The sequence below is a fragment of the Pituophis catenifer genome, unplaced genomic scaffold (genome assembly GCF_029215685.1).
Source record: "Pituophis catenifer annectens isolate HBS135680 unplaced genomic scaffold, rPitCat1.0.hap2 SCAF_2, whole genome shotgun sequence".
NCBI classification, from domain to species: Eukaryota; Metazoa; Chordata; class Lepidosauria; order Squamata; family Colubridae; genus Pituophis; species Pituophis catenifer.
The window spans coordinates 36955357-36967148 of NW_027256882.1; positions in this window are offsets into that span (position 1 = coordinate 36955357).

Genomic DNA, 11792 nt, shown 5'->3' on the forward strand with positions numbered 1-11792 from the left:
GAGAGGGATCTTGGCGTCCCAGTGGACAACCATGTAAATATGAGCCAGCAGTATGCAGCAGCTACCAAAAAAACCAACACAGTTGTGGGCTGCATAAACAGAGGGATAGAATCAAGATCACGGGAAGTGTTAATAACACTGTCAGCGTTCCAAATTATGATCTCCTCCCATTGCTGACATGAATGAGAGAGGGAGAAGCTTTGCTTTAATGCTGAGATGAACTTTTACCTAGTTTCCTGCTTTTTAGTAGATAGCATTACCTGGGTGACAGAGGGAGGGGGGAATTCCTGTGAAAAGAATGTGCTTGGGATGAAGAGATGGATCTGCACGATGGCCAATGAGACATTGGGGTTGAAGAACGGAAAGGGAGGGGTTTGGAGGAGGTGCCAGTTTTGGCTGCACAAAGAGTTCAGGGATGTCGTTCTTTCTATTCTTAAATTAAAAAAAAGATTCATTAGAGACCTGGCGTTTGAGAATGAAGTTTATTTAAGATAGCAGCGAAACCTGACAAACACTTTATAATTCCTTGGTAAGGCCATTCCTGGATTACTGCATCCAGCTTTGGTTGCCACAATGTAAAAAAGATGTTGAGACTCTAGAAAGTGAGCCGAGAAGAGCAACAAAGATGATTAGAGGACTGGAGGCTAAAACATATGAAGAACGGTTGCAGGAACTGGGTATGTCTAATTTAATGAAAAGAAGGACTGGGGAGGCATGATAGCAGTGTTCCAATATCTCAGGGGCTACCAAAAAGAAGAGGGAGTCAAGCTATTCTCCAAAGCACCTGAGGGTAGGACAAGAAGCAATGGATGGAAACTAATCAAGGAGTGATGCAACTTAGAACTAAGGAGAAATTTCCTGACAGTTAGAACAATTAATCAGTGGAACAACTTGCTTCCAGAAGCTGTGAATGCACCAACACTGGACGTTTTTAAGAAGATGTTGGATAGTGTTATGTCCTTAAAAGGACATCCACTGGGGATTGGCTAATCCTCCGGCGGGAGATTTAAAGAACTGTCATTGGACGGCTGAGTCTGCCGGAGCGTATTTAAAGAGCCCCGGCAGCACAGCCGCTCGTCTTATTCTTGTGCTTAAATAAAGTGCTGAATGGACTAGAGCTGGTCGCGTCTTTCTTTCCCTGCGCCGATCTAACACTGGCGACGAAGGAGTCAAGAACCAAGCGACGAACCTCGTGGCACGAAGCCAACCTCAAGAGCTAAGTCACTAGCAGCTGAAGTCACTCGTAGGCATCTTCCAGCGGCATAGCAGCAGCAGACGCCACATTGCTGACCCTTGCCCCTTTCCGCCCAGGGAAGGAGAAATGGAAGTCCTACATGATCAGATTCCGGCAATTCCTGAGAAGCAACAACATCAGGGATACCGATGACGACCGCAAGAAGGGTATTTTCCTGGCAAACTGCAGCACTGATGTCCTCGAGATGGCCATCGACCTGGTGGCACCAAGGGACATCGAGGAATTGCCATGGACGGACCTGCAACAAATTCTACAGGACCACTATGGCCCAATGGGAACACCGGTGGCTAATCGATTCACCTTCCACCAGAGGGATCAAAAGGAAGGTGAAACCATCAAGGAATTTGTGGCCGCCCTGCGCCAAATCGCAGCCAGCTGTGAATTCGATCACGTGGACAATGCCATAGCTGACCGCGTGGTTTTTGGCATGAGGGACAGGGCCCTACAAAAAAAGTTTCTGAGCAAGGAGAAGCTTGTGCTCAAGGACGTGGTGGAGGAAGCTACTGCCTCCGAGACCTCCGAGAGAGCAGCAGCCGCAGTGCTCCGGGCAAAAGGAATCCACAAGATTCGCAGAGCTGCGCAATCATCGACCAAGGATTCCACGGCTGGATCAGAATCTGATGAAGAATCGGCCGTGCACAAGGTCTCCAGACCCCCGAAGCGGGAAACCGCTCGGAAAAGCGACCGGGGGGAGCGCTGTGCCAGCTGCAGAGGGGACCATGCCAAAGTCAACTGCAAGTGGAGGGATGCGACCTGCAGATGTTGCAACAGAAGGGGTCACATTGCTGAAGCTTGCAGAGCCGAGGAGCCAGCCCCGGAGCCATCCAGCCACCGGCCGCGTGAAAATTGGGAGGTCAACACGAGGTCATCCAAATGGTCCTCCTACCAGTCCAGATGCGGTGAGAGCGATGGGAACCGGAGGAGAACGGTGCACCAGACAACCATAGACTTCTCCTACGATGACGACACCGCCACCAAGTGCCATGTGACCATACACTTGGAAGGAACCCCATGTACAATGGAGGTAGATTCAGGCTCAATCTACTCCATTATGGACTGGCAACATCTCAAGCGCATCAAGCCAGACATCCGCAAAAAGGACCTGAAACCCCTACGCTCCAGGCTAGTTGATTTTGGAGGAAACCCCATCGGAGTCCTGGGAAGAATCTCACTACAAACCTCTTTCCACGAGTTCCAAGGCGACCTCCCCATCACCATCGTCGAGCACAACCGCCCGACCCTGCTAGGCATGGAGTGGTTCAAGCCATTAGGGCTCGGGATCAGAGGGGTTAATCAGATTCGGCAGGATGAACTCGACACCCTCCTCGAAGAGTTCAAGGAAGTCTTTGAGGGTAAGCTGGGGAAATTTGTGGGGAAGCCCATTTCCTTTAATCTTGATAAGGCAATTAAGCCCCGCAGAGTTCCGTTTGCCTTGAGGCCCAAGATAGATGCTCAGCTAGATAAGCTGATAGCCCAAGGAGTTTTGGAACCAATCGATCATGCGGCATGGGAGACGCCCATTGTGACCCCCATGAAGCATGATGGATCTGTGCGCATCTGTGCTGACTATAAGTGTTCGATCAACAAGGCCCTGTCACAGAGCGCATACTCAGTTCCAGTGGTGCAACATCTGCTGCATTCACTTGGGAGTGGGACAATATTCGCCAAACTGGACCTGGCCCAGGCTTACCAGCAACTGCCAGTAGACGAAAAAACTGTGGAGGCTCAAACTATTGTCACCCACAGAGGCGCATTTAAATGTACCCGTCTCCAATTTGGAGTCAGCGCAGCCCCAGGAATTTTTCAATCAATGATGGAACGCCTTCTCCAAGGCATTCCAGGGGTGGTGCCGTACTTCGATGATGTCTTAATCTCCAGGCACTCTAAAACCCAACTACTTGAGCGACTAAAACAAGTTTTACAGTGCTTTAAGGAGAAGGGTTTAAGAGTCAGGAGAGACAAGTGCATCATTGGGGTCCAGGAGGTCGAGTTCCTGGGCTATCTCATAGATGGCACTGGCATCCACCCCACCAAAGCAAAAGTTACGGCAATCCACGAAGCTCCAGCCCCCAAAAACAAAGCGGAGCTTCAAGCCTATTTGGGACTACTGAATTTTTACAGTGTCTTCTTAAAACAAAAGGCAACAGCTGCTGAACCGCTCCATCGCCTGCTGGGGAAAGCGGTACCGTGGAGATGGGGGACAGAAGAGGAAGCAGCTTTCAAGACCATCAAAGGGCTCCTCTCCTGAGACAGCATGCTCATCCAATATCACGAGATGCTTTCACTACTGCTGACCTGCGATGCATCACCATACGGGATCGGCGCAGTCCTCAGCCATCAACTTCCCAACAGCTCTGAGGCACTCATCGCCTATTTCTCCAAGACGATGTCCAGTACCGAGAGGAACTATAGTCAGCTGGACAAGGAAGCCTTGGCCATCGTGGCTGGCATCAAGCGTTTCCACAAGTACCTGTATGGCAGAAGCTTCACGGTCATCACGGACCACAAGCCACTGTTGGGACTGTTACCAGGCGACAAACCCACACCCGGCTACATGTCGCCCAGGATGACACGCCGGGCCATCTTCCTTGCCGGGTACTCATACAAACTAATCCACAGACCCGGCAAGACCATCGGAAACGCCGACGCCCTGAGCCGATGCCCATCTCAGGAGCCAGTGGTGGACCCCGCCCCCACACTCGGACTATTTCACATTGATGATGACCCCATTTGCCCAGTCACCTCTGCAGATGTGGCAGTGCAGACCCAGAAGGACAAAACTCTCAAACAGGTACTCTCCTGGGTCCTGCGGGGGTGGCCAACGGAGAGGGTGGCAGAAGAATTTACCCCATACATCAGGAAGCAGCAAGAACTAACCACAATGAAGGGCTGCATCCTCTGGGGTGACAGGGTCGTGTTTCCCCGAGCACTCCAGCAGAACATCCTAGAGACACTGCACAAGGGGCACCCTGGCATCGTGCGCATGAAGGGGTTGGCACGAAGCTACGTGTGGTGGCCTACATTAGACAAAGACATTGAGACCTGGGTGGCCAGATGTGACCCGTGCCAGGCATCCCAGCCAGCGCCACCCCGCGCCCACTCATCCGAATGGGAGATGCCCAGCAGCCCGTGGTCAAGGATCCACATTGATTTCGCAGGGCCGATGAGTGGAAAATACCTCCTCATCGTGGTGGATGCCTTCCCGAAATGGCTGGAGATCATGCCCATGGCATCTACAACAACAGAGGCCACCACAAGGGCACTCCGGAGGCTTTTCGCGATACACGGACTACCGGATGTACTTGTGCCCGACAACGGGCCACAGCTCACCTCCAAGCCCATGGAGACGTTCCTGGAAGGACTGGGCATCCGCCATGCCCTGATTGCCCCCTACAGACCGGCTGGAAATGGGCAGGTTGAGAGGATGGTGAGGCTCACAAAGGAAGCCCTCACCAAAATGGGCACCGGTGACTGGCAAGAGAGAATTGACCAGTTCCTCCTAACCCAGCACATCATGCCGCACGCAACGATGCGGAAAAGCCCGGCCGAGCTGCTGATTGGGAGAAGACTGAGGTAACATCTGGATCGACTGCACCCCCAGTACAACCCAGAGGTGCCATCAGACGCCAGCCACCTGCCCCGCACCTTCACCACAGGAGATCTGGTTTTCATGCTTAATTTTCACGGGTTTCCGAAATGGCTGAAAGGCAAGATCGAGAGCTCAACCAGCCCGAAGTCCTACAGAGTGGAGCTGGAAGATGGACAGGTCTGTAGACGTCACATCGACCAGCTCCGGAAAAGGTGGAGGGGAACGGGAAGAAACCAGCCTGACGAGGTAGGCTTACAACCCCCCGACAAGGTAGGCCTGCAACCCCCCGACAAGGTAGGCCTACCACACCCCGATGAAGTAGGCCGACCACGCCCCGACGAGGTAGGCCTACAACACCCCGATGAGGCCGACCAATGCCACTACTGCGAGCTGAACTGTCGGAAATCCAGAGCAGTAGACCGGTACCCATGGCCTGAGGGACATCGACACCAACCCAGCGAGGAGAGCACCTGCCATCCCAGCAAGAGGGACCTCCACTGCAGCATTGAGGTATACCGGGGGCTACGCAGGGAGGAAGAGCCACACACCCCCAGCAAGGGCGACAAACAACACCCCAGCCAGGGATACCTCCATCCCAGATGAGTAGACTGGGGACAACTAGGCGAGGAGGGCATACAACACCCCAGCAGAGCCAGCCAGCCACCGACCGGTGAGGGAGACCTCCACCACCAACCTGACCAGGTCAACCAGCACCAATCCTGCGAAGTCGACCTGCACGAACCCGACTGAGGAGGCGAACACCACCCCGGCGAGGTCGACCACGACCAACATCAACATCATCGGGAGCCACAGAAGTCTAAAATAACACCAGTGGACTTACTGGGCTTCGGACGGCACCCACCAGACAGCAGTAATGTCCAACCACGAGGTTCCAGAGAATCCGGGTGAGGGAAGGACCGGCGACACCAGCAGGAAGATCCAGACGCTGCGGCCAGAGGTGCTGGGACGGGTCCCGCACACTCAACGGCCGGACTCCGGGCTGCCTCAGCCGGGGAGCCGGAGAGGACAGGAGCTTCGCCCACCCAGGTCAGCGGCGAAGCTCCAAGTGAACTGCACAGGTCTTCTAGGACCGTCAGGTGTCCCACCTACCTGCGTGAGTTCGTTACGCATATTGACTTTGATGGACAGCTTTCAGACTAAGGGGGGGAGGAGTGTTATGTCCTTACAAGGACATCCGCTGGGGATTGGCTAATCCTCCGGCGGGAGATTTAAAGAACTGTCATTGGATGGATGAGTCTGCCGGAGCGTATTTAAAGAGCCCTGGCAGCACAGCCGCTCGTCTTATTCTTGTGCTTAAATAAAGTGCTGAATGGACCAGAACTGGTCGCGTCTTTCTTTCCCCGCGCCGATCTAACAGATAGCCATTTGTCTGAAGTGGTGTAGGGTTTCCTGCGTAACCAAGGAATGGACTAGAAGATCTCCAAGGTCACTTTCAACTACTCTCTTCTCTTCTCTTCTCTTCTCTTCTCTTCTCTTCTCTTCTCTTCTCTTCTCTTCTCTTCTCTTCTCTAAATATTTGAAAAACAACTGTAAAATACTGGAGAATGACTGAAAGAAGCTTCCCATGAAATGCTGAATCAATCTGCTTCAGACTGCAGTGGTGATTTGAAGAGGTTGAATTATTCAGAGTACCTCCAATCCGGAATAATAGCAAGAAAAATATTGAATAAAGGCTCAAATTGGAATGTTTTTTTTTCCCTGCAGCTTCATAAGTTCCTGAGAAACTTCCAACATCACAATATTTCCAGAGATGGGATTTCTTTTGATGAAAATGGAGTTCCTGTTGGTGACTTTGATATCATGCAGTGGACATCCTCTTTGAACAAATCAGATGCAGGGGTGAAAATTGGGACTGTAGAAAGACAAACCTCCTTGGAAGTCAAGATATCTGTCAATCAAAGCGCCATCCAATGGCCAACTTTATTTAACAAAGTAGTTGAGGCTGCTTGGATTTTGCTCTTCTATTTATCTCCATGTGTGGAAATTTTTCTGCTCAGAAGTAATTCTTATTGAGGCCAGTTGAGTTACCCTTCAATTCCCTCACTTCCAAATAAGAGAACTTAAAGCCTCATTAATTCATTAGCTATCATTTTACTTTAGAGGTTTTACAAAAATCTATCACACACTGGAATCTGCTGCATTGTATTGCGGGATTTGCAATCTACATTATTAAACTGAAATATGTTGCCATAATTTATAGTACATCAAATTTATCTTCTTTTCAGTAAGAGAAAATCCAGAATGTCTATGGAGATTCTCAGTCATCCAGGTTGTATTAAAGGTGCTTTTTCAAAAGGCACCTGGACTTTGTTTTCCCTTGAAGATGTTTCACTTCTCATCCAAGAAGCTTCTTCAGTTCTGACTGAATGATGGAGGATGGAAAGATTTGGAACCGCTGAAAAGACTGTGTTGTAAACAGGATATAGATATAGATTCAGCAATTGCAGGAAGGTTCCACACCCGTTTGCACTATTCAGGTGACCCTGAGGGTGCAGATAAATTTCAAGTGGCCTCAACAACTTTCAGAAAGACTGCTAACGACCAGATGACTGCAAGGATTATAAATCCTTCCATACTTCACCATTCAGTCAGAACTGAAGAAGCTTCTGGATTGAGAAATGGAATGTCTTTAAGGGAAAACAAAGATCAGTTGTCTTTTGAAAAAGCACCTTTGGGAGAAAAATCCAGAACATGAAAAGCAAAGATGTAGAAAAAATATATACCGTATTTTTCAGAGGATTAGACACTCCGGAGTATAAAGTGCAACTTAGTTTTGGGGGAGGAAAATAAGAAAAAAAAATCTGCCTACCAGCATCCATCAGTATTCAGCTGGCTAGCATCTTGTCAGTGTGTGAGAGAGTTGAGGGCTGTTTGGAAAGTGAAACAGTATTTGCTGTGGGAGCAACATGAATGGAGCCTGGGCGTGGCTTAGGTCAATTATTCTAAAGCTGCATGCTGTGCTGATCTCTGAAACTGAAACTGAAACTCCTCTGTTCTACTTGTGTTTTCCTTGCTGCTGCAAACTGTGACAGTCCTTGCACAAACAGCCAGGTCAGCCTCAGCACATTATTGCAGTCTGATTCAGTATGAGCAGCTGATTGGCGGGTTGATTGGTCTCCCAGAATACCCCCAATCAGCTGTTCCAGGCTGCAGGGATTGCCGAAGACCATTGCTTCCTCCGTGCCTCGCATTTTTGGCTACGTTCGGTGTATAAGATGCACTGAAATTTTCACCCTCTTTTGGGGTGTGTCTTATAGTCCGAAAAATATGGTAAGCATTCTCATACATGCCCTAAGGAGAAAAACCTTTTGCAATGGAACTACTTTCCTTTGGGGAAAAAAATAAGGCAGTGAGTCTGTTTTGGGATCTACAATGGAGATTGATAGAGAAAGAGAATGATCTTTCATTTGCCCCTTGCAAGTAGAGTAATTAAAGTTCATGCCACTACTTCTTGACTGATTTCGCTCAATGTGCTCCTGAGCTTTTGGAAGCCACTTGATTTCAGTAAATCCTTCTAATTCATACAGTACATCACCCTGACTAATGTTTCTGTTTATGTTTAGATGGTGCCTTATTCAAGATGTACAGAAAGTTGCTCCCCAGGTTATTCCAAGCTTGTGAGAGAGGGAGCCCCAGTTTGCTGCTACGACTGTTCTCTGTGTATGGAGGGAACATTTTCTGGGCAAGAAGGTACAGTAGGTGGCTCCAAAAATAACCCCCCAAAATTCAAGATACAATCAATATTCCATCTTGTTTTTTTGTGGGGGGGAAGGTATTTGATCAAGAAGTGAGAAAAACATTAAATTTCTTGAAGGCATCCACGAACTTCAAAGATTGGGCACTATTGCCAAATTTGGATGATGATGTGAGCATTAAAATAATGAAAGGTTGCTGATTTCTGTTGAGTTGTTACTTTCTTGCTTGGTTTTGGGAAAGAGGATAGTTTTGAGAGCTGATAATCACATTCATCTTCAGCTTTTAAAAAGACTGTTTGATTATTTTAACTAATGTTGTATAATATAAATATCACTGGGGAGAAATATTATTCTTTGAAAATGAAGTATTTGATTTCTGATGCGGTTTTCATGCTCCTACAGCTGCAGAAACAGATTCATGCTAAGCATTTTTTTTCTCAGATGCAGCCCATTGTGAAAAGTGTCCAGATGACCAGTATTCCAATAAGAAGCGAGATCAGTGTGTGCCCAAAAATATAAGCTTCTTATCCTATCAAGAATTGTTGGGACTCATCCTGGCTTTCTTTGCCATCGCTTTGTCCCTAACCACCGCCTTTATTCTGGGAATCTTCATGAAATACCGAGACACTCCCATAGTCAAAGCCAACAACTGTGAACTCACCTACATCCTCCTGGTTTCACTCCTGCTTTCTTTCTTGACCTCCCTTCTATTCATCGGTCGCCCCGTGAAAATGACCTGTCTCCTTCGACAAACCATTTTCAGTATTGTTTTCTCAGTTGCTGTGTCTTCCTTGCTGGCCAAGACTGTCATGGTGGTGGTGGCCTTTCTGGCCACCAAACCAGGCAGCAGCATGAGGAAATGGCTGGGGAAGAGTCTGGCCAACTCTATTGTTTTATCCTGCTCTGGTATTCAAGGAGGCCTCTGTATGATGTGGCTGGGAGTCTTTCCCCCATTCCCAGATTCTGACTTTCATTCCCAACCAGAACACATCCTGCTGCAGTGCAATGAAGGCTCTGTCACCATGTTCTACTCTGCTCTTGGCTACATGGGCTTTTTGGCTGCCATCTGTTTCGTGGTGGCATTTCTGGCTTGAAATCTGCCAGGGGCCTTTAATGAAGCCAAACTGATCACCTTCAGCATGTTGGTTTTTTGTAGCGTTTGGATCTCCTTTGTTCCCACCTATCTGAGCACCAAGGGGAAATACATGGTAGCCGTGCAGATCTTCTCCATCCTGGCCTCTGGCCTGGGTTTACTGGGCTGCATCTTTATCCCCAAATGCTACATTATGATCCTGAGACCTGACATGAACACGAAAGAACATCTGATGATAAAAAATCATTAAGTCTCCTTGTGTTGGTTTTTATTTTTGTACAGTTTACATGCAGCATAAAATCACATACTTTGAAGTAATATTTTATGTCTTGTCGCTTATCTTTCTTCATTCCATGTGAATTTTGAATTATAATAATTGAGTAGTAAAGTTGCTAAACCAACTCAAAATATTTGAAATAATCATATCCTTCAATTGTCCTAATCTGAATTCATATTATGACATTAATAAAATTTCTGAAACCAGGCCAGATAAACTGACCAGAGATGTTCTGATATGGTTTTAGATTAAATTAAAGACTATGGTTAATGATGATGTCTGTTTTTGTTACTATATAGGTTGGTGTTCTGATGTTATATTTTATTTTCTGGGGTGATGTTCTGACTTTGTTTAAAAAAATAGTTAATTTCAAATATTATATATATATATATTTGATTGATCTCTTCTGGCTCAATGATATAAGATCATTCATAGTTTGATAAATGAGATAGATAGATAGATAGATAGATAGATATACATGGATGGGAGAGATCAAGAAAGAGAAAAAGAGAGTGATAGATAACATTCTATAGATTAAGAATAGATAAAATATCAACATGAACATTGGAGCAACTTTAATTTTTTTCTCCGTCCCTTTGAATAAATTCATGAGACAAATTATTATTTTTGACAGTCTTCAATCAAAAGAAAAATATGTACAATTCAGAATGATTTTTTTTGGGGGGGGGGATCCATGTAGATATGATGTGACAATGAAGATGTGCTTATGAGTAATAAAATTGGTTCCTGTTTTTTATCCATGTCCATATCCATTTCAATATCCATTTCTATTTCCATATACTGTACATACAGTGTCTGTTTCTCTCTCTGTGTGTCCTGCCAACCTAGCAATTGAAAAGCATGTAAATGCAAGTAGATAAATAGGTACCACTTCAGCAGGAAAGTAACAATGTTTCATGCATCTTCAGTGCATAGTCATGCCAGCCACATGACCATGGAAGCATCTTCAGATACAGGCTCTTCATTTGTGAATCAAAGATGAGCACTGCCCCTTGGGTTGGTCATGACTGACAGGGGAAGTCCTTACCTATACCCACTTAAACCTTTACCTATAAATATATAAATATATTTTTGTGCATGTATCCTTTCTTTGTTTTTGTCTTTTTGTCAGTCAGCCCTTCGCTGTATTCCAAGTTAGGAAAGCTACATCATATAAGTCAGTACTACTATTATCTGACCTTGTCTTGGCAATGGTCTCTCAATGCCATTTCCTCTGCCTTCTACACTATCTCTCTTTGGATATTGAGAAAGCATTGGAAAAGCAAAGCAATTTCCATATATCTTAATTCACATACTGATCCGTTTCCTCCCTCCAATTGTTTACCATATCAAAGTGTCCAGAACCCAGCACTCAACAAGAATGAACTCAACAAGAATAAAATAGGATACGTAACTCCACAGTCCCTTCCAACTCTATTATTCTATTCTATTCTATTCTATTCTATTCTATTCTATTCTATTCTATTCTATTCTATTCTATTCTATTCTATTCTACCCTACCCTACCCTACCCTACCCTACCCTACCCTACCCTACCCTACCCTGTTCTGTTCTATTCTATTCTATTCTATTCTATTCTATTCTATTCTATTCTATTCTATTCTATTCTATTCTATTCTACCCTTTCTAAGCAGTTTACAGAGTCAGCCTATTGCCCCCAATAATCTGGGTCCTCATTTTACCGATATGGGAAGGATGGAAGGCTGAGTCAACCTTGAGCCTGGTGAGATTCGATCTGCCAAACTGCTGGCAGCCAGTGATCAGCAGAAGTAGCCTGCAGTACTGCACTTAACCACTGCATCACCGTGGCTCATCATCAACAATAATAATAGGTGGTTCAAT